At 36.9% G+C, this 20,316-nt stretch overlaps 1 protein-coding gene across 5 annotated transcripts in view; it reads left to right on the top strand.

Annotated features, from left to right (window-relative positions):
- TTBK2 (tau tubulin kinase 2) overlaps positions 1-20,316 on the top strand; it is a 123,337-nt gene that overhangs the window by 34,616 nt on the left and 68,405 nt on the right. The window contains exons 1-2 of one of the 5 annotated variants that reach the window (XM_081153946.1): positions 4,406-4,454; positions 6,542-6,653. The exons of 3 other annotated variants lie outside the window; for them this stretch is intronic. The gene's annotated coding sequence lies outside the window, so the exon portion shown is untranslated. Of the gene's footprint in view, positions 1-4,405; positions 4,455-6,541; positions 6,654-20,316 lie in introns of those variants that run through there. One more of the 5 variants, XM_081153945.1, reaches the window with a different exon arrangement.

The following is a 20,316-nucleotide window of genomic DNA, read 5'->3' as shown; positions in this document are numbered from 1 at the left end:
CCCTGTACTTAACTCTAGATTTCTTCAGGTCATACGTAACTCTCATTACGAGTATGTTCGTTTCTTATGGGTCCCAAAGTGTGAAGGCCTTACCATTTTACTTCATCTTTTCTTCTGAATGACCTTCCCCATGCTACTACATCAGATTACTCCTTTTCAAAGCTCTCTGAACTATTCTAGATGAATCTTAAAATTCTCTATTGAATCAAGCTAAACTCCTAAGTTGTACTTGGTTTTTACAGATGGGTTCGAATATTTTAGTCACTTTAAAAACAAAAACATCCGTCTGTAGGTCTATTAGGTAGTACTTCTCCTACACTCAGTTATTATTCTCTAAGGTGTCCCTAGTAAATAGAACCATAAAACTTATTAAGTCTTTTCTTTTATTAATATCATTGTTCAGAGATACACCTCTATATGCCCACTTATTTGTGTTTCTTCCTTCTCTCCATTTGTGACTATACTACCTTGAGATCTTTGTTTTTCAATTTATTTGCTTTGAAACTTTGTGGAAAGGGGATAATTGCCTTCATAGTCTGTTAGATTCTTTATTCTCTCTTCTCTCTCATCTTAAATAATAAATGTTTTATAGTGACTTCCTCCCTATCTTCACCTCTCCATTTTCATGCTCTCTTGAGCTTACTATGTCTCACCAGACCACTTTCTTTTTTCTTTTTTTTATTATTTTTTATTTAAAAAAAAGTTTTACCATACCACTTTAAAAAAATGAATATAATTTTATGTACAATATTGGTATAAGAGGAAAAAATATTCTGTCCTATGATTTTAACTCTGATCACTAGTAATTCTGAAGTACCTCAGGAACCTGTCATCATCAATATGTACTTTTTAAAGAGTTAGATTTCCATTATCGTCTTAACAAAATTTGATACGTGTCTAGAATCTTGCAGGTGAGATAGGTAAATCTTAAATTTGATTTTTCCCTAACTTTTTATTATGAAAAATTTCAAATATAGCAAAAAAAGTAGAGAATCATATAATGAACATTCACATATTCAATATTCAGCTTCAACAAGTATCAGTATTTGGACAGTCTTCTCACATCTATATCTTACTCCTTTAACATTTTCTACCATGCTGGAGTATTTAAAGAGAAATCCTAAACATATGTCATCTATAAATACTTCACTCTGTTTCTCTAATGGATAAGAGCTCTTTTTTTTTAAAGATGAAGATGAAGAAGGAGGAGGAGAAGGAAGAGAAAAAGGAGAAAATATTCTTTATTTTATAGAGTCACAAAGTATCAGACAATAAAGGAATTTGTGGGTTTCAGGTGGGAGGTGTTTGGAGATATATCAAAATTTGACAGACATTACTTTGCCTATAAGAGCTTTGTTGATGATTTAGTGAATCCATTAAATTGTATCTATTGAAATATAGAAAGTTTTAGCCACTTACTTTCACACACATAAAAATGGTATTAGAACATATTAGAGGTAGTTTATGTTAAACTTTAGGAAAATTCAGGGGATCTGTATTATTGAAAAAGTGAAGTAATAAGGTGGTGGAAATGCTTCATTCAGGTGACCAGTTTTAAGAATGGATTACAGGACCTCATTGGAAAGGAATCCCATGTTCTAGTTTTTCTTTAATTTTACTTTTTAGAACCATATTTGGTTTACAGAAAAATTGAGCACAGAGTACAGACTTCCAATATTCCCTCCCATCCTCAGTTTCCCCTATTATTAACATCTTGCATTAGTATGGTACACATGTTACAGTTGGTGAACCAATATTGATACATTGTTATTAACTAAGTCCATAATTTACATTAAGGGACTCCTTTGGGATCCCTTTTTTAATAACATAAACACAGTAGTCTTAAACACCTAACAAAATTTCTCAGTACCATCTAAAATCTAGCCATTGTTTAATTTTTCACAATATCTCAAAAATAGCCTTTACTTTTTATTTTTTAAATTTATCTTTATTGTTGAAAGTACCTAATTTTCACCATTGACCCCTTGCACCTTACTCCTACCCCCTCCCCAGGCCTTCTCCAAACTATTGTATGTCCACGGGCTATGCATGTACGCATATAAATTCATTGATTAATCTCTTCCTGCCCCCCCCCCTCCCCAAATATGACAGTCTGTTGCATGCTGCTATATCTCTGGATCTTTTTTGTTCAGTTTATTTTGTTCATTAGATTCCACATATAAGTGAGGTCATGTGATACTTGTCTTTCTCTGACTGGCTTGTTTCACTTAGCATAATACTTTCCAGGTCCCTCAATGCTGTCTCAAAGGGTAAGAGATCCTTTTTTTTTTTTTTTTTTTTAACAGCTGCATAGTATTCCATGGTGTAAATATACCACAGTTTTTTAATCCATTCATCTACTGATGGGCTCTTCTTGGGCTCTTTCCAGATCTTAGCTGTTGTAAACAGTGCTGCAGTGAACATAGGGGTGCATATATTCTGATTGTTGTTTCTGGCTTCTTAGATATATTCCTAGAAGTATGATCACTGGATACATTTTTAATTTTTGGACGAAGCTCCACACTGTTTTCCATAGTGGTTGTACCAGCCTACATCCCCACCAGCAGTGTACTAGGATTCCTTTTTCTCCACATCCTCACCAGAACTTGTTGTTTGTTGATTTATTAATGGTAGCCATTCTGGCAGGTGTGAGGTGCTACCTCATCTCTCTGATAATTAGTGACATTGAGCATTTTTTTAATATGTCTCTTGGCCATTTGTATGTCGTCTTTGGAGAAGTGTCTATTCAGGTCCTTTGCCCATTTTTCAGTTGGGTTATTTGTCTTCTTTTTGTTGAGTTGTATGAGTATATATTTTGGAAATTAACTCCTTATCACATGTATCATTGGCAAATATGTTCTCCCATACATTGGGTTCCCTTTTCATTTTGAATCTCCAGAAAAGGAACTAAATGAAATGTGTTCTCTTTTAAATTGCAAGCTTCTTAAAAGACAGGAATTCTATGCATTTACACTTGACATTTATTTTGTGCTCCATGGCAAAATAATAGCATGAGGTAGCTTTGTATTTGGTAATAGCACACATTTGTAAATGGAGATGTGGGAGAATAGAATAACATTATTCTTCTATTTCTGATTATTTTTTTCATAAGATTCATTGTTGTTTTTTATGATAAGAAAAAGAAATATTGAGGTTCTGGAATAATTTGTTAAAGAGTGCTATAAATACTAGTTGATAAAGTTACCTTTGGCCAACTAGGACTTAGGTTCTCAAAACCTAAGTTGAATATTACATATTCAACTCTCCATTGTTATAGAAGGCAGTCATTTGAATCTTCCAGAAAATGATTTCTGTTTGCTTTAGAAGTGTTTTTAATCTTTGCATATAGGTGGGTCTAATGTTTTGGGAATCCACAATATTGTAAAATTGCTATAATTTAGACTTAGTGTATATCTTAGTATATCTTTTCACCAAAGGGAGTCTTTCTAGGATCTTTAAAAGTTTATATTTTGTTAACTTGCTTCCAGTTGGTGTATAAATATATACCAAGCATAAAATAGTTTTTCTTTAAAAATATTCTGTAGATCAGATATCTCACTAATTCTTGTGTATTCTTTTCATAATGTGTTCAATCTAATGAAGGTTGTTGTAGCCTTGACCAGGTGGCTTAGTAGGTTGGAGTGTCCTCCCGTACACTAAAAAAGTTGTGGGTACGGTTCCTGGTGAGGGCACATACCTAAGTTGTGGGTTCGATCTCCTGGTCAGGGCACTGATCCATGTTTCTCTCTCACGTTGATATTTCTCTCCTTCCCTCCCTCCCTTCCTCCCTCTCTTACTCTCTCTCTAAAATCAATAAACTGTATCCTCAGGTGAGGATTTTTTAAAGTTTGTATTTAAAAATCACTACTGAAATCATTGAATGACTAGAAAGTTGTCCTGCCTCTGCTCTATTTTAGCCCTCTATGTCATGTTGTGAATGATCAGCATATCTTATTTTTTGTGTTCTTTCAAAGCACCAACTTGAGTAAAATTGAGGTTTTTCTCTTTATATATTACTTTGGATGAGAAGGTAATTAATTAAGTTTATTTAATTATTTCAAAAATTTTATCCTCTACAACCTCTGAAAGCAAGTGAGGATCCTATTAATATCAAGAAATAATAGAGTAAATGCCATTATTTGATAACCAAATAATTTTATTATTCTCAGTTGAAGTAGTTCGGAAACAGTTTGTCTTGCCCCATATAAATGCAGAAGAAAACAGCATAGCCCATAAATAAGTGATTTTGTTTTGGCTTTCAGGGACTTTTTTTTACCCGGAGATGTTGGTTCTGGTTTTTATTTTTGTTTTGGAAACTGCAGAGCACAGCTCTGAGAGTTTGGAAGAAGGGGCACTATGACAGAAGAGCAGTTGCACCTCCTCTGCCTTCCCTGCTTGAAGTCTCCAGCTACTGCTGTGCAGTGCAACTACGTTCTTTCCCTAGACATAAGAATGTAAGAAATATGTAATTTCTTTCCATTATAGAAGACTGTCTACGAAAGTTACTCCTTAAGGTGCTTGCCCTCGTGAAGTTTCATCGGCTCCATCAAAGGGTATTATAAGATCTCTGATAACTCCTTTTGTGGGAGAGCATAGTAGTCAAACTCTGGGACCTAAAAGTTAGGGATAACCCCTTACTCCTTCATTGTATCCTTTAACCTATCATCTGCCCTTCTGTTTGTTTCATCCTGTGCAATTTTCCTTCTAAAGTAATTTAGCTTGCCCTGGTTAATACTTATCTGTTTTATTAAAGAGTGTTAGGAGATCGCTAAGAACTTTATTTGTTCAGTATGTTCACTTTAAACATTTACCTAGTTGGGAGAGTTAACATTGTCTGCCCGCGCAGGAATTTGTCTATTCATTACTCTGTTTGGGTTTAGAAAAATGACAAATAGGAACTAGAATAGGTCTAGATTATTTTAAGGAGCAGAGATCCATTTCCTTGAAATAGAATATAATGTATATATGTGTGTATATGTACATACACATATGTTTATATGTGGTTTATATGCACAAAGAAAGTCTGTAATCATATAGAACTCAAGAACCACTGGGAATGGTTATGTTTGGATATTGGAATTAGAGGTACCAGGAAAGGAGGATCTTTTACTTTTTCCTTTTAGTATGTTCTTTGGTGCTTAAGAAATTGAAAAGAATAATGCAAACATTTCTTTTATAGTAAAAATGCAATATAACAATTATGAACATCTCAAAATCCATGCTTGAAAATACATGGTAAATTAGTGTAATGTAATTTAATTAAAAAGCTGTTTTGGGTTGTGAAGTTACTATATAAATGTTCGATAATATCTTATTTGTGGGGAGATCTATAGCAGCATTTTTGTGCTTACTATATGCTAGGAACAGTGCTACTGAATGTTAGACTCATTCATACTTGTCTTGTTTTAATATCTTATATCTATCTTTTATCTAATGCATACATAAGACCTACCTCCATTTTATTTACAACCTTTTTAAGGCTATAAATGTTCACAGTAAAAAAATTTAAAACTTAAACAGAAGAATAAAGTAAAAAGTTAGTTTCCTGCACACATATATAACCATATCATTATATATGTCACATATATGTCATGAATGACATATATAATGAAATGATTGTGTGTGTGTATAAAATCTTTTCCCTTGCCCTGGCCGGTGTGTCAGCTCAGTTGGTTAGAGCATCGTCCTGCACACCAAAAACTCTCGGGTTCGATCCCGATCAAGGCACATACCTAGGTTGCTTGTTAGATCACTCACTGGTCAGGGCATGTATGGGAGGCAACCGATCCATGTATCTCTCTCACATCTATGTTTGTCTCTCCTTCTCTCCCTTCTTCCCTCTCTAAAATAAATTTTAAAAAATCTTTCTTCCTTATCCATATCCCCCAACAACATGTGGAATCATACTTTATATCTACTGTTCTGCAACTTTATGTTACCCCTTAGATTCAAACAGTAAGAGTCATTTTCTGTGCACCTTTATGTTCTGCAGCAGGAGTGATCCTTCAAATATATCAGTTGGATCGTGTTGCTCCCCCACCTTTGCTAAAATAATTCAGGGCCTGCCTTTTCTCAGGTAAAGTCTATCCACCTTAACATGACACATTTTTTTTCAGTTCCTAAACAGTTTATGGCCTCTCATCTGCAGTCCGCTTTCCTTTGTCTTATGCTTTGGATAACTCCTACTTTCTTTTTTCCTTTAAAAAAATTTATAACAGGCCTAATATTTGTAAAAATCCACGGGTAAAATAAGATTTAAAGAAATAAAGTGCAGTTAAGAGCTTCACTTTTTTTCCTAAACATGTAATATCCAAAAATATGTAGGCTTAAAAAAATGTGATTCTACTAGCTTGCCTCTTCCTTTTTCCTCGATAAGATTACTACAGGATTTATTTATTTAAAATTTAAAATTTATAATCAAACCTATACAGATAGTTTAATCAATCAGTTCTACAAAGTTTGTTAAGAAAAACAGTCCAGGTTCTGGTTCCAGATAAGATGGAGTAAGCATACTTCGCCCTGTCTCTCCCACTGAATGCAGCTATAAAACCTGGACAGAATGCTTGGAGTGGCTATTTGAGGACTCTGAAAAATAAGTAGTAGGAGGCAGATTGGGGAAGAAGACCAGAATTGAAAGTACCAGTGAACCGGTGGTGAGTTTACCATTTTTTTCTTCCAGTATGCCCCCTCCTGAACTTAACGTATCCTGAAACTTGGAAGTGAGCATTATTAACAAGGACAGAAAACACCAGGAGAGGTCGTCTAGTTCTGACTCAAGGAGCAGGAAAGGGGTTTCCTAATGCTCAGAGAAAATGTGGTGATTCCACATCTTTTTCTTTTTTCTTCTTTTTTTTCTTTTCTTCATTCTCTTGCACCCTGGGCTTCAAGCAGTCCTTGGCAGTGGCTGCAGTGGTCTCAGTGGGTGCAGACTGGAGCCTAAATCACAGAGAAAAGGAAACCTTCCTCTCAAATTGAAGGAGCTATGGTCTTAAGAGAGTGGAGCAAATCCCATTTTCTTCTCCCTCTGCTCTTCTCTTGCTCGTCCTGGGCCTGACTTCTGACACAGTCATGGGAAATACACAGCAGAGTGTGGTTAATGAAGCCCAGCTTTCTGTTGGAAGACTGAGAAAAGGGAGCCCTAGGGAACCAGAAGATTGCAGGGAAACCACTTAAAATTGCTTATGGACTGCTGAGCTGATGTCCAAGCTGTGTATACATGAGCCTGATTCTAAACAGCATGAATAAACATTGAGGATGGAATTATGGGATAGACCACCTCCCAGTCCCCAAACTGGACACTACGTGGGACAGTTATGGAACACATAACTGAATTGAAATTGGAAACAACCCACAGAAGACATGTTCGAACTTGAACTGTGAACCCAACTGGGTTAATTGCTGACTAAAAAAAAAGCACAGACATTCTCAGTGAGACTTAAATAAAACCCAGAGTCTCATAACATAATATTCAAAATGTCCAAAATACAATCTAGAATTACTCAGCTTTAAAAGAGAAAAATTTAAACTCACATGGGAAAAGGTAACACAGGTGTTTATCGCAAAGAATTTTTAAATCAGCTATAATGACCATGTTCCAGGAATGGGCAGGAAGATAAAAAGTCTCAGCAGAGAAACAGAAGATACAAAGAACTAAATGTTCAAGAGTGAGCAGGAAGATTTAAAAAAAACACCTCAGCAGAGAAGTAGAAGATATAAAGAACTAAATGGAAATTTTAGAATGGAGAAATACAATAATGGAAATAAAAATCTTACTGGATGGGCTCAGTAGCAGAGTGGATATGATAGATGAAAGAGTCAGAATTTGAAAATAGATCAATAGAAATGATCCAGTTGGAAACTTAAAAAAAAATAGCATAGACCTTATGCTGCACTTAAGCGAAAAATACTTTGTATACCTGATTGGAAAAAAAAAAGAGATGATCCAGTTGGAACAACAAAAAAAGAAGGCTAAAACTAAATAGTCTTGGGGACCTATGAGACTATTATAAGGTTTAACATTTGTGTCATCAGAAACCCAGACTGAGAAGAGAATGAGAGTGGTGCGGCAAAAATATTCAAAGAAATAATGGCATACAGATTAGAAAGGAAGAAATAAAACTGTCCCTGTTTGCATATGGCATGAATGTCTATGTAGACAATCCCAAGGAATCCACAAAAAATTTCTAGAATAAATGAGTTTAGCAAGTGATTCAAGGTCAACCCACAAAAAGTAATCATTTCTATACACTAGTGATAAATGATTGAAATTTGAATTTTAAAAAGTTTACAATAGCTCCCCAAAATGAAATACTTAGGTTTAAAGTTAATAAAATATATATCTATGCTGAAAACTATAAACCCTGATTAAAAATAATCAAAGAAGATTTAAATGGAGAGACATATCATATTCATGAATTAGAAGATTCACTATAGTAAAGATGTTCATTCTCCCCAAATTGATCTATAGATCTAACACATTATCAATAAACATCCCAACAGCATTGTTTGTAGTTATAGAGAAACTGATTCTAAAATTCCTATAGAAAGGCTAAGGACCTGGAATAGCCAGAACAATTTTGAAAAAAAAAGTTGGAAAAATCAAACTACATGATTTTAAAACTCAGTACGACATTACCATAATCAAGACTGGGGTATTAGCAAAGAGCTAGACATATAGATCAATGAAATAAAATAGAGATTCCAGAAATAGAACCACACCAATATAGCCAATAATTTTTTACAAAGTTTCTAAGTGAAATAGAATAGTCTTTTCAATAAGTGGTGTTGAAACGTTGGACATCCACATACAAAAATAACGCATCTTGACCTAAACCACATACATTATACAAAAATGAACTTAAAATGTACCTCACATCTGTGTGTGAAATATAAAGCTATTCAGCTTTTAGAAGAAAAAAATTTAATTGATGGACTTTCCTTCGATGGTTACGTAGAATGAAGAGTTTGGAAACTTCCTTCTGCTTTCTTCCTTCTGCTCCTGGTAAGCTACTTAGAATCTAAGGGATTGTTGGATGCGCTTTCTCATGAGAGCTGGAAGGAACCTTTGTATTTTAGATTCCTTGGCGGGATTATTTTTCCTGGGGCCTTGGTGTAGAGGACACCCCTTCCTTCTTTTTGTATCATGTGTCAAGTTAACTCAGTCAAGCTCCAAACTGTGATGCATTTTAATCCTACAGATCTATTGATTTCTCTGTAATGTGTATTCTTTGTTCTTATAGCTATCATTTGATCTTATATTGTCTACCTTAATCTTATAATATGTTCATTTCCTTCTACAAGATTGTAAATTCTTTGAGAACAGGGCCTAGCTTTGTATTTTTTAATCTCCCATGGTGTAGATATTTCCTGAGTTGTTATAATTTGGGTGGGTGTGGTTTCTTTGTTTTTGGTGGGGAGTGGGTAAATATCAGGAGCAAGTAACAGATGGGTAAGGAAGCTAACCCTGGTTTTGTGGTGTCCTTATCAGGAGTAGTCCATCTTTGCAGAATCTCAGTGTTTGCTAATTTGTAAATGACAAATTACAAGAATTCAAAGAATTTGTTCTTTGAATTCTAGAGCATTGCATTGTTAGATTTAGGATTCTTCCAGCTCAGCTTTTCATTTTATTGCTAAATGGCTTTTTAACTTAAAATGGAAAATGATTGATGATGGTCCTTTATGATTGTTTTACTTTCTTCTAACAGCAAATCATGTGAAATTACTTGCCTTGTGCATGACATTGTTACTCATTATTTAATATTGGACTGTAGGCCACCATACCCCCACCTGCCGTAGTTTTAGCTCTTGATTTGAAAGCAAGAGTAGTAGACGCTCATCTGAAATTGTAACAACAAAAAGATTCATTAGGTTATATGCATTTAAAAAAAGACTGGCAGTTAGAGAAGGATTTATTACTACTTGCCTTAGATGAATAGAAATGCTTTATTTATTTTATTTATTTATTTAAAAAATATATACCTTTGTTGATTTCATAGAGAGGAAGGGAGAAGGGAGGGAGAGAGATAGAAACATCAATGATGAGAGAGTTGTCATGGATCTGCTGCCTCCTCCATGTCCCCAACTGGGGATGGAGCCTGAAACCTGGGCATGTGCCCTGACTGGGAATCGAACTGTGATCTCCTGGATCTTGGGTTGATGCTCAACCACTGAGCTATGCCAGGCCGGGCTAGAGTCCTTTTTTATATCACAGCTAAAATGTCTGTTTAACTAACAAGATGCTACCTTGCTATAACATCCATAGATATTTTCTATTTAAATTAAGTCTGCTTTTTTTTGGTCTATTTTGGGTGGAGATACCACGGTTATTTCTCTTTGCACAGAGCTTGATGACAGACCATAGGCATTCCCTGTTGAGTTAGAGTGATTAACACCTAGAAGATTAACAAAAAGCCCTAGTGGTGCTTTTTTGAGTGGTTGGTAAAGATCTGGTTTATACGTTCAGGATTTCTCCTATCTTTTAGAGGATTTCTTAAATGTAAGCGAGACATAAGCGGAAAGTTAAAAATGGGTTTGTTGATATATTTCCATCCTATATTTTCTTAGAGTCAACAGCCTATGACTCCCAGTGATCAGAGCTACCTTGCTGACGACTTTCTCTAGTTCTCTCTGTGTTACCAAACTCTATTACTCTTATTTGTCTCCAGGGAACTCTTATGTTAATTGTCTTGTTTATTTTTTTCCCTTCAGGGCCTTGCTAGGTGACCAACTTGCTAATATCTGAAAATCTAATCCTGAGTATTAATTGGTTGATATTGCCTCCTACAGGGATATTTAGATTTTAAGAGTTGTATTTGATTTGAGGAGATGAGGTTGAGGGAAATAATGTGAGCAAAAAACCAAAGTAGAACATTTGAGAGAGAGAATAAAAAAACAAACACACCTCATCAGAGTGTATAATTTATGCTGAAGAACTGAAGGAAATGAGGTCTGATAAGTAATGTAGAATGAATCTTGAATTCTAGGCTCACCATTTTAATCTTTCTCCAGGCATTATTGTTTATGTTTTCTTGTGTAGGCAAATGATGTGATAAAAGCAGTATTTTAGGGAGATTATCTTATGAATAGTGTGTGGGTGTTTACATTATTGGTCATGTTGGCCTGGTACAGTGAAGTACAGTCAAATTTGGCAAGATGGATAGGGTCAGGGAGATGCACATGCTAGGTGAACTGGGTCAGTAGACCGTAGGTGGTAGTCTGTTGGAGCAGTAACATTAGGGAATCCAGTACGTTGTTTATAAGAGATAGGTGAAGAACGCAGGACAAGCTTGTGCCTGTAATTCTGAGATTGGCATTTGGCCCTGTGGGAGTGGGAGGGGGCAGTAGAATGGAGAAGTAGAGGCAAGTGGCCTTAGTCCTAGAAAGTCCAGGGTGCTCAATAGTTTGCCAGTCATTTTCATTCTGTTTTCTTTCCTTCTTTTCTTTTTAGGCACTGGGAAAATTTGAACCACTATGCTAGGTACAGGGGATATAAACAAGCCATGGTTTTTGTCCTCAGGGGCTCACAAGCCAGACTGACACAGAGAGAATAATTAATGAAATTTTAGATAAGTTATAAGAAAAATGTTTAAAATGTATAAAAAAGAGAAATGTCTACAAAGACCCCTAGAACACTGAGAAGGTAACAAAAGAGCAGCTAGGCAGAAAAAGCTCAGTTGTCAAAACCAAGGAGTGAGGTCAGGACAGGCTAGCAGCAAGTGTGAATGCATGATGTCATCCAGAGTACTCTGCTGGATAGAGCTCGATAAAGGCTTCCTGCTGAACGTAAGGGAGATAGTGAGGTGGGCTTGAGTCTGTAGGTGAGAGTTAAGTGGCAGCAGTAATATGGAGAGGAAAAATATAGTGGCAGGGAACTAGTGAGGGCCTTCAAATATTTGGAGAGCATAGAGGCAAAGAATTTCAGTGAAACCCTCTATAAGATTAAGAGAGTGATGTCCTAGGCCAAGGTAGTTAGTCACAGGAATGGACAGAGAAAGAAGAGGCAAAGGATAAGAAATGGTAATTCATAAAAACACACCCCTAAACAATCAGTCAACCCATCAAAAGATGCTCGTCACTAGTAATGAGAGAAATGTAGATTATAGCATGACACCAATTTATACCCATCAGATTAGAAGAAAAGAGTCTGACAGTATTAAGTGTTGGTGAGCATAGAGAAATGAGAATTCCCTTGTGTCCCAATAGTAGAAGTATAAATTGGTACAAACACTTTGGAAAGCAATTTGTACCTATCACATAATGATGATGCTACCAACCATTTATCATACTTTCTGTGCCAGGCAGGTTTTTGTTTTTGTTTTTGTTTTTATTCTCACATGAGGATATGTTTTTAAAATATTTTAAGGGGAGAGAGAGAAATATTGATCAGTTGCCTCCTGTACACACCCTGACCTGGAATTGAACCCGAAACCTCGGTGTGTGCCCTGACCAGTAACGGGACGATGCTCCAACCAACTGAGCCACCCAGCCAGGGCTGTGCCAGGCATTGTTTTAAAAATATTTTATTTAATTCTTGCCATAACTTTTACCTCATTTTATAGTTGAGGAAATTGAGCCTAAAAGAGGTTAATCTGTCCATAGTCAAAAATCATGGTAAATAGAAGAACCAGGATTTTTAGCTTAGATCTGTCTCATTCCAAAATAGGGCCCATTATCACTAATCTTTAATGATAATAATAGGGAGCATATATTGAGCACTTCCTGTGTACTACACAGTGTATTAAGTATTAGTCATACTTTGGCTGATTTCACCTATGCAATAACCCTTTCAGGTAAGTGCTGTTGTTATTCCTTGTGTGGCTTGTGGAGATTAAGTAACAAGCTAACAAGTGAAAAAGCTGATATTTAACTTAAGCAGTCTTGAGCACATGCAATTTTCCTCCACACCATGCAGATTTCCTCCACACCAAACTGAATGATCCAGAGGTAGGATAGACTTGAGGTATATTTTGATCTGGGTTCTGACTTTTTTTTTCCCTCTTCCAGTTTTATTGAGATATAATTGACATATAACTTTATAATTGTTTAAGGTGTACAACAGAATGATTTGATGTATGTAATATTGCAAAATGATTGCCATAAGTTTGTTAACATCTGTCACCTCACGTAGGTAAAATTATTTTCTTATGATGAGAACTTTTAAGATCTACTCTCTTAGCAACTTTCAAATATACAATTCAGTATTGTTAACTGTAGTTACCATGCTGTACATTACATCCCCAGGACTTATTTTACAATTAGAAGTTTGTACCTTTTGATCACCTTCACCCATTCCCCCCATCCCTTCCTCACCTCCCTACTTCTGGCAACCACCAGTAATCATAGTCTCTATTTTGAGGACTTAGGTTTTTTTAAATTCCACATATAAGTGAGATCGTACAACATTTATCTTTTTCTGTCTTATTTAACTTAGCATAGTACTTTCAAGATCCATCCATGTTGTCACAAATGGAAGGGTGTTGTTATTTTTTATGGCTGCATAATATTGTATGTGTGTGCTCGCACACGCATGCGCATTATGTGTTCTTTATCCACCCGTCAATGGATACTTAGGTTGCTTCCATATCTTGGCTGCATGAATGTGAGGTGCAGCTATCTCTTTGAGATAATAATTTCATTTCCTTTGGGTATATATAGGGTGTCCCAAAAAATGTATACACACACTTTGAATAATTATAAAGGTAGTGTTCGTTAAAATACATTTCATTTTCAAAATTGAGTTATCAGCTGTTAAAGTGTGTGTACATTTTTTTGGAACACCCTATATATACCCATGAGGGGAATTGCTGGATCATATGTTCTATTTTTAATATTTTAAGGAACCTCCATACTGTTTTCATAGTGGCTGCATCAATTTACATTCCCACCAATAGTACACAAGGGTTCCCTTTTCTCTGCATCCCCCTAATACTTGTTATTTCTTGTCTTTTTGATAATAGCAGTTCTAGCAGGTGTGAGGTGGTATCATTGTGGTTTTGATTGGCATTTCCCTGATGATTAGTGATGTTGTGTACCTTTTCATGTACCTCCTGGCCATTTGATATTTTCTTTGGAAAGATACCTATTCAGGTCTTCTGTCCATTTGGGGGGATTTTTTGTTTCTTGGTGGGGGTTTTTTGCTATTATATGAGTTCTTTATTTTGAATATTAACCCCTTATCAGATATATGATTTGCAAATATTTTCTCCCATTCATTAGGTTACCTTTCATTTTGTTGATGGTTTCCTTTGATGTACAGAAGCCTTTTATTTTATTTTTCTGTGTGTGTATGTGCTTTGTTTTATTAGGAACTCATTCATTCAAGAAACATTCCCAAAGTGCCTACAACAAGCCGTTTATAAAAACAGACATAGATCTATTTTCCACCCTCCACAGGTTCTCGAGAGCAGTCCACCTGGCCCAGTTGTGCAGGTGCTTGGCTGGCAGTACCCCTGGGCAAGTGTGCAGAAGCCTTTTAATTTGGTGTAGTCCCACCTATTTGTTTTTGCTTTTGTTATCTTTGCTTTTGGTGTCAAATCCAAAATGTCATTGTCAAGACCTATGTCAAGGAGCTTACCCTCTATGTTTTCTTCTGAATTTAATGGTTTCAGGTCTTACACTCAAGTCTTTTTTTATTTTATTTTTTAATGTTCAAGTTTTTAATCCATTTTGAGTTGATTTTTGTGTATGGTGCAAGATAGGGTCTAGTTTTCATTCTTTTGTGTGTTGCTGTCCATGTGACTCTCTTTTTTTCTGTAATTATCTCTTCCATGTTGTGGACTTCATCCTCATACTGGTTTTCTTCATGATTGAGAGATGGTTGCTGGTAGCAATTAGAAGGGACCTACATTCTTTCTTTTTTTAAAAACATGTCACCCTAGCTGGTTTGGCTCAGTGGTTAGAGCATTGGCCCTCAGACTGAAGGGTTCCGGGTTTGATTCTGGCCAAGGGCACGTACCTCAGTTGCAGGCTTGATCCCTGGTCCTTGTTGGGGCTTGTGCAGGAGGCAGCCAATTGACGTGTCTCTCTCACATCCATGTTTCTCTCTCTCTCTCCCTTCCACTCTCTCTGAAAAGCAATGGAAAAAATATCCTGAGGTGAGAATAAAACAGAACAGAACAGAACAAAAAACCCTCTCATAATTATCAGATAAAAGTCTTGAGTCCTGTCAGAGTAATGTTATACATTGATTGTCTTAGGTCTTGAATATCTAGTTTTCTCTTCATTATCAAACTGATACCCATGGCAAAAGAGAATTTTCTAGATTACTCTGGCTTAGAGCAGTTAATGCCCAACCTTAGGCTTGGGAGGGGATCAAGTCCATTGAGACAGTAGATACACAGTTGAGGAAGGTCATTCCTTAAGAGCCATTTGGATGCTGTTAGTAAAGGAGAATGAATACTGGATAGATGATCAAGTATATGCTTTGTAAATATATTATCTTACTCAATATTCTCAATAGGTCTTCTCACAAAACTGAAACTTGCTCAGGGTCCCATAATTATTAAGTGGCAGAGTTGAGATTTAACTCTTAAGTCAGTGTTATTGTTTTTTTCCTTTCCATCAGGCTTGTGTCTCCTTCAAAAAAAATAATAGGTTATCCTGTATGGTGTGTGGCATTAATGACCCTACCCTCTAAGGTTCCAAAGAGATTTTCTGTGATGATTCATAAGTTATGGGGTGTAGCTTAAGCAGTGGTTAGAAGGAGATTTATATCTGTAAATGCCTATATTAAGCCAGAAAGATCACCAATAAATTATCTAGCCTTTCACCTTATGACACTAGAAAGAGAAGAGCAAATTAAACATAAAACAAGCAGAGGAAGGAAATAATAAAGATTACAGGAAATTAATGAAATTGAGAATAGAAAAATAATGGGGAAAAAGAGAAACAAAACCTGGTTCTGTAAAAAAAAAAACAAAAAAAACAAAATCGACAAACCTTTAGCCAGACAGACCAAGAAAAAAGAAGACTCACATTACTAAAATTAGGAATGAGGAAGTCAACATCCTTGCGGACTGAGAAGACCCCTTTGTATCTCTCAGATTTGCAAGTCAGACATCTATAATCCAACAAAGTTGTTCCTCTACTTAACTCACAAACATGTCAGAGGGATCCATGAATTGGTACATCTGAAAGTGGGTATATTCGAACGTGTAGAGGAATGAAAGATAAGAGAGGCAGAAGGAGCATCTGTGCCCAAGAATCCTGCTCCTTACCCCCCAACATTGAGTCAGAACGTGGTAGTAGCTACAGCACAGCAGTGCCGGCAGCCTTAAGGAACAAGGTAGCATTGCCGAGGGCTCACAAACCCTGCTCCCCGCCACACTCCCAATCGGGTGGTGGTGCCCCGAGACTGAGAGGACCAGGACACAGTGGGGACACCCACCATTCCCGTCACCCAGGCACCAATTTCCAGCACTGCAGAGAACCTCCACCCCATCCTCCCCCCACTGCAGAGGCACAAGTAGTGCGGGTAAAACAAAAATTTATGCTATAGCACCATCTACTGGAAAATAAAAAAAAGACCTCTATCAACCTGCTGAATTGTTAAGATCAAAATGGTATCTAAACAAGAAAAGAGTTCATTACCTCAAATGCACAGGCAGAGGAACAATCCATCAAGTACCAGGAAAAAACCAAGGTAACATGGTAACAGAAAGAAACTGACACGTCTCCAGAAACCAAAGTCATGAAAGACTGTGATTTAAATGATGGAGAGTTCAGGCGCTCTCCCTCCTGGGAGCACACCAATGTGCCCCCCCCCCCCCATTTATTAGCATTAGTTTTCTCACTCCCAAGCTCCAAGGGCCCTTCCTTTGCCTCTATAACTTGTTTCCTAAGCCCATTTCTTCTAGGAATTACTTTTTCTACCTCTGTGATTAACGAAATAAATGTTCTCTTATAGCTTGGGTCTTGGCTCTCAATTCTTTTCTACCAGAACCCAAGTACCGAGGTTGCTGAACCCAAGTCCCATCTGACCCCCAGTGCCATTCCCACCGCCTAAAAGAAGAAGGCAGATTGTTGCCTTATTCAGCCTCAGCTGGGAACGGGCACATCAGCCAACTCAATTCTTTTTGCCATTCTGTGCAAGTCTGAATGACTGCTGAAGCACCTGAGGATAGAGGATTGACTGTTTACAAGTGTGGTAGATGGTTCCCCTCTGGCTCCTAGTGATCCTTGCTTCCTGGCCACCTGTCAAGGAACTGACAGCCAAACTCTGACCAACAGCCAACAAGGAACTGAATCCTACCAACAACCACTGAGTGAGCTTGAAAGTGGTTCTGTCCCAGATGAACCTGGAGTTGTCCTTGGCCAACAGCTTGATTGACACCTTATGATAGTTCCTGAAACAGAGAGCCCAGTGAAGCCTGGATTTATGACCACAGAAACTGTGAGATGATAAATGGGAAGCCATGGTGCAAGCAGCCCTATGGAGATGCCTCTCTGGGAAGGAGCTGATGACTCTGGTTAACAGCCAGCAAAGACCTGAGGCCTAACAACAGCTACATACATGAGTGAATTTGGAAGTGAATCCACCTATCTGAGCCTTGAGATGACTATACTCCTGACTGACAACATCGTTGCTTCTTCATGAGAGTCCCTGAGCCAAAGCACCCAACCAAACTGTATCCAGATTTCTGATCCACAGAAATGTATTTCAGCTCCAGGCCCAGAAAAGCAACAAAACCAGACAAGGCTGACCTCAGGACCAGCTGCATTGGATAATGACCCCTGCCCTACCGCTGACAAATCAATCAGTGGAGACCACAACCCTGAAAGGACACACTTGGAAAGCTGTTGAAGATTCTATTGAGATCTTCCTTTGGGACCTCCCCTAAAATCTCCATCCTTAGAACCCTTAGGATGGAGGACCCAGAGCTCCTGGGCATGCCCACACCCTTCCCTTTGCCTTTCCCTTTGCCTTTCCCTTTGCCCTTGCCTTTCCCTTTCCCTTCCCGTTCCACTCCGCCTCCTCCCACTCCCAGGCACTTTACCATTAGTATCCTCATTCTCAAACTCGAAGGGCCCTTCCTTTACCTCTGTAACTTGTTTCCTAAGCCCATTTCTTCTAGAAATAACTTTTTCTACCTCTGTGATTTTATAAGTAAATGTTATCTTATAGTTGGGGAAAAAAATGACAGAGAATTCAAGATTTTAGTCATGAAGAAACTCAAGAAGATACAAGAAAACTCAGAAAGGCAGCTCAATGAGCTCATGAATAAAATTAATGAATAAAAGGATTACTTTACCAAAGAGATGGAAATGATAAAAAAGAAATAAACAGAAATTCTGGAGCTGAAGGAATTAAAGAGGGACATTTCTACTGATCTTACAGGAACAAAAAATAATATAATAAGGAAATATTATGGACTACATGGCAACAAATTAAATAACTTACATGAAATGGACAAATTCCTAGAAATACATAAACTATGGAAACTGACTTATGAAGAAATAGAAAATCTGAATAAACATTAGCAGGTAAAGCAATCAAATTTATTATAATTATAATAATAATAAATGCCTACCCACCATGGAAAGCCCAGGCCTGGATGGCTTCACTGATGAATTCTAACATTTAAAGGAAAATTAATACCAATTTTTTAAAACAAACTCTTCCAAAAAAAAAAAAATAGAAAAGGAGGGAACATTTCCCAAATCATTCTATGAGGCCAATGTTACTCTTGATACCAAAACCAGGCAAAGACATTAGAAGAAAGGAAAACCACAAACCAATGTCTCTTATGAGTATAGATGCAAAAACCCTTAGCAAAACACTAGCAAACAGAATTCAGCAACAGATGAAAAGGTTTATTCATGATGACTAAGTGGGATTTATGTCTAGAATTCCAAGTTAGCTCAAAATATGAAAGTCAGTGTAACGAACTATATCAATAAAACAAATGATTTTTTCAAACTTCATGATATGTCAGTAGACACAGAAGACCTATTTAACAAAATCCAGTACCCCTTCATGATTAAAAATACTAAACAGACTAGGAGTAGCAGGGAACTTCCTCACCCTGATAATGGGCATCTATAAAAAAGACCCACAGCTAACATGGTAGAAGACTGACTCTTTCCATCAAAGATGAGGAACATGCAGGGATTTCTGCCCTTGCCCCTTCTGTTCAAGTCAGGAAAGTGAAATAAAACGCACCCAGATTGGAAAGGAGGAAAACTATCTCTAGTTGCAGATGACATGATCCTATATATAGAAAATCCTAGGGAATCCACTAAAAAATTTCTAGAACTTAGAAACAAATTCAGCAAGATTGCAGGATGCAAGATAAATATACAAAAGTCATTTATAGTACTAGACACTGGCAATGAACAATCCAAAAAATGAAATTAATAGAACACTTAGTATGCCCTGTGTGCAGAGCTGGGTACTAGAGTCCCTGCCCTTGAAGTATTTACAGTGTAGGGGTTAAACAAGCAAACACAGACAATATAGCCTTAAGATGCTGAAATTAAGTTTATTTATTATATTCTGGTGCCTTTATGTACAAGTATAAGAACCTATGGAAGTTAATCAGGTAGAAATAAAATGAGGGTTGGCTTGGGTTTGACATCACTTGTACACAAGATAGTCCTATTTTAGAGTGTCATTGAGATTATTTAGGTGTCTTCTATACTGGGAGTTACTAACAGTTTATAAAATGGTTTACCTAGGAACTTTGAATAGTTTCTGTAATGTTTTTGGACCTTTCCTCTAATTTCATTGTGTGTGAAGTTGAATAACTTTTTGTGAATGGAGAGTCATGATCAGACCTGGTAGCCTTTAGTATAGGACTGTTTGCTCTTTTTGTTTGCTTACCAACTAGATATGACTCAGTAGACTGTCTACTTTATCATAAAGCTTGCGATAGTTCTGTTATCTGGGTTCTACTAAGGCTTCTTATCTGAATGGCAGCCTGCTTCTCTGTCTTTTCTTTTCTCTACTGCAGTTGTTTTGAATTGTTAACATTCTCTTTGAGTATAACTCACCCTACTTCCCTCATTTTTAGAGATCATTTTGCTTAATTCTTCGCAGGAAATATGGAAGTTGTGAGGCATAAAACTCCTTTGGCTCCACATTTGCTTCTCAGTCTCCTTCATGCGCTCCTTTTTCCCCCCTGGCATGTTGGTGTTCTGGCACTGATCAGTGTTCTTAAACAACCCGTCTTCCGTGGGCAATCAACACTTACCTCCATTGACAATATACAGATCTATTCCCTTCTATAGTTGACCTCTTCGTTAAACTCTACACCTACGTTTCTAACACAACTTTCATGCCCTGTAGGTAAGTCAGTGCAAAATCCCCAAAATAGAAAT

Source organism: Miniopterus schreibersii (assembly GCF_964146895.1).
Source record: "Miniopterus schreibersii genome assembly, chromosome: 1".
Lineage (NCBI taxonomy): Eukaryota > Metazoa > Chordata > Mammalia > Chiroptera > Miniopteridae > Miniopterus > Miniopterus schreibersii.
This window is presented reverse-complemented; position numbering and strand designations above follow the sequence as displayed.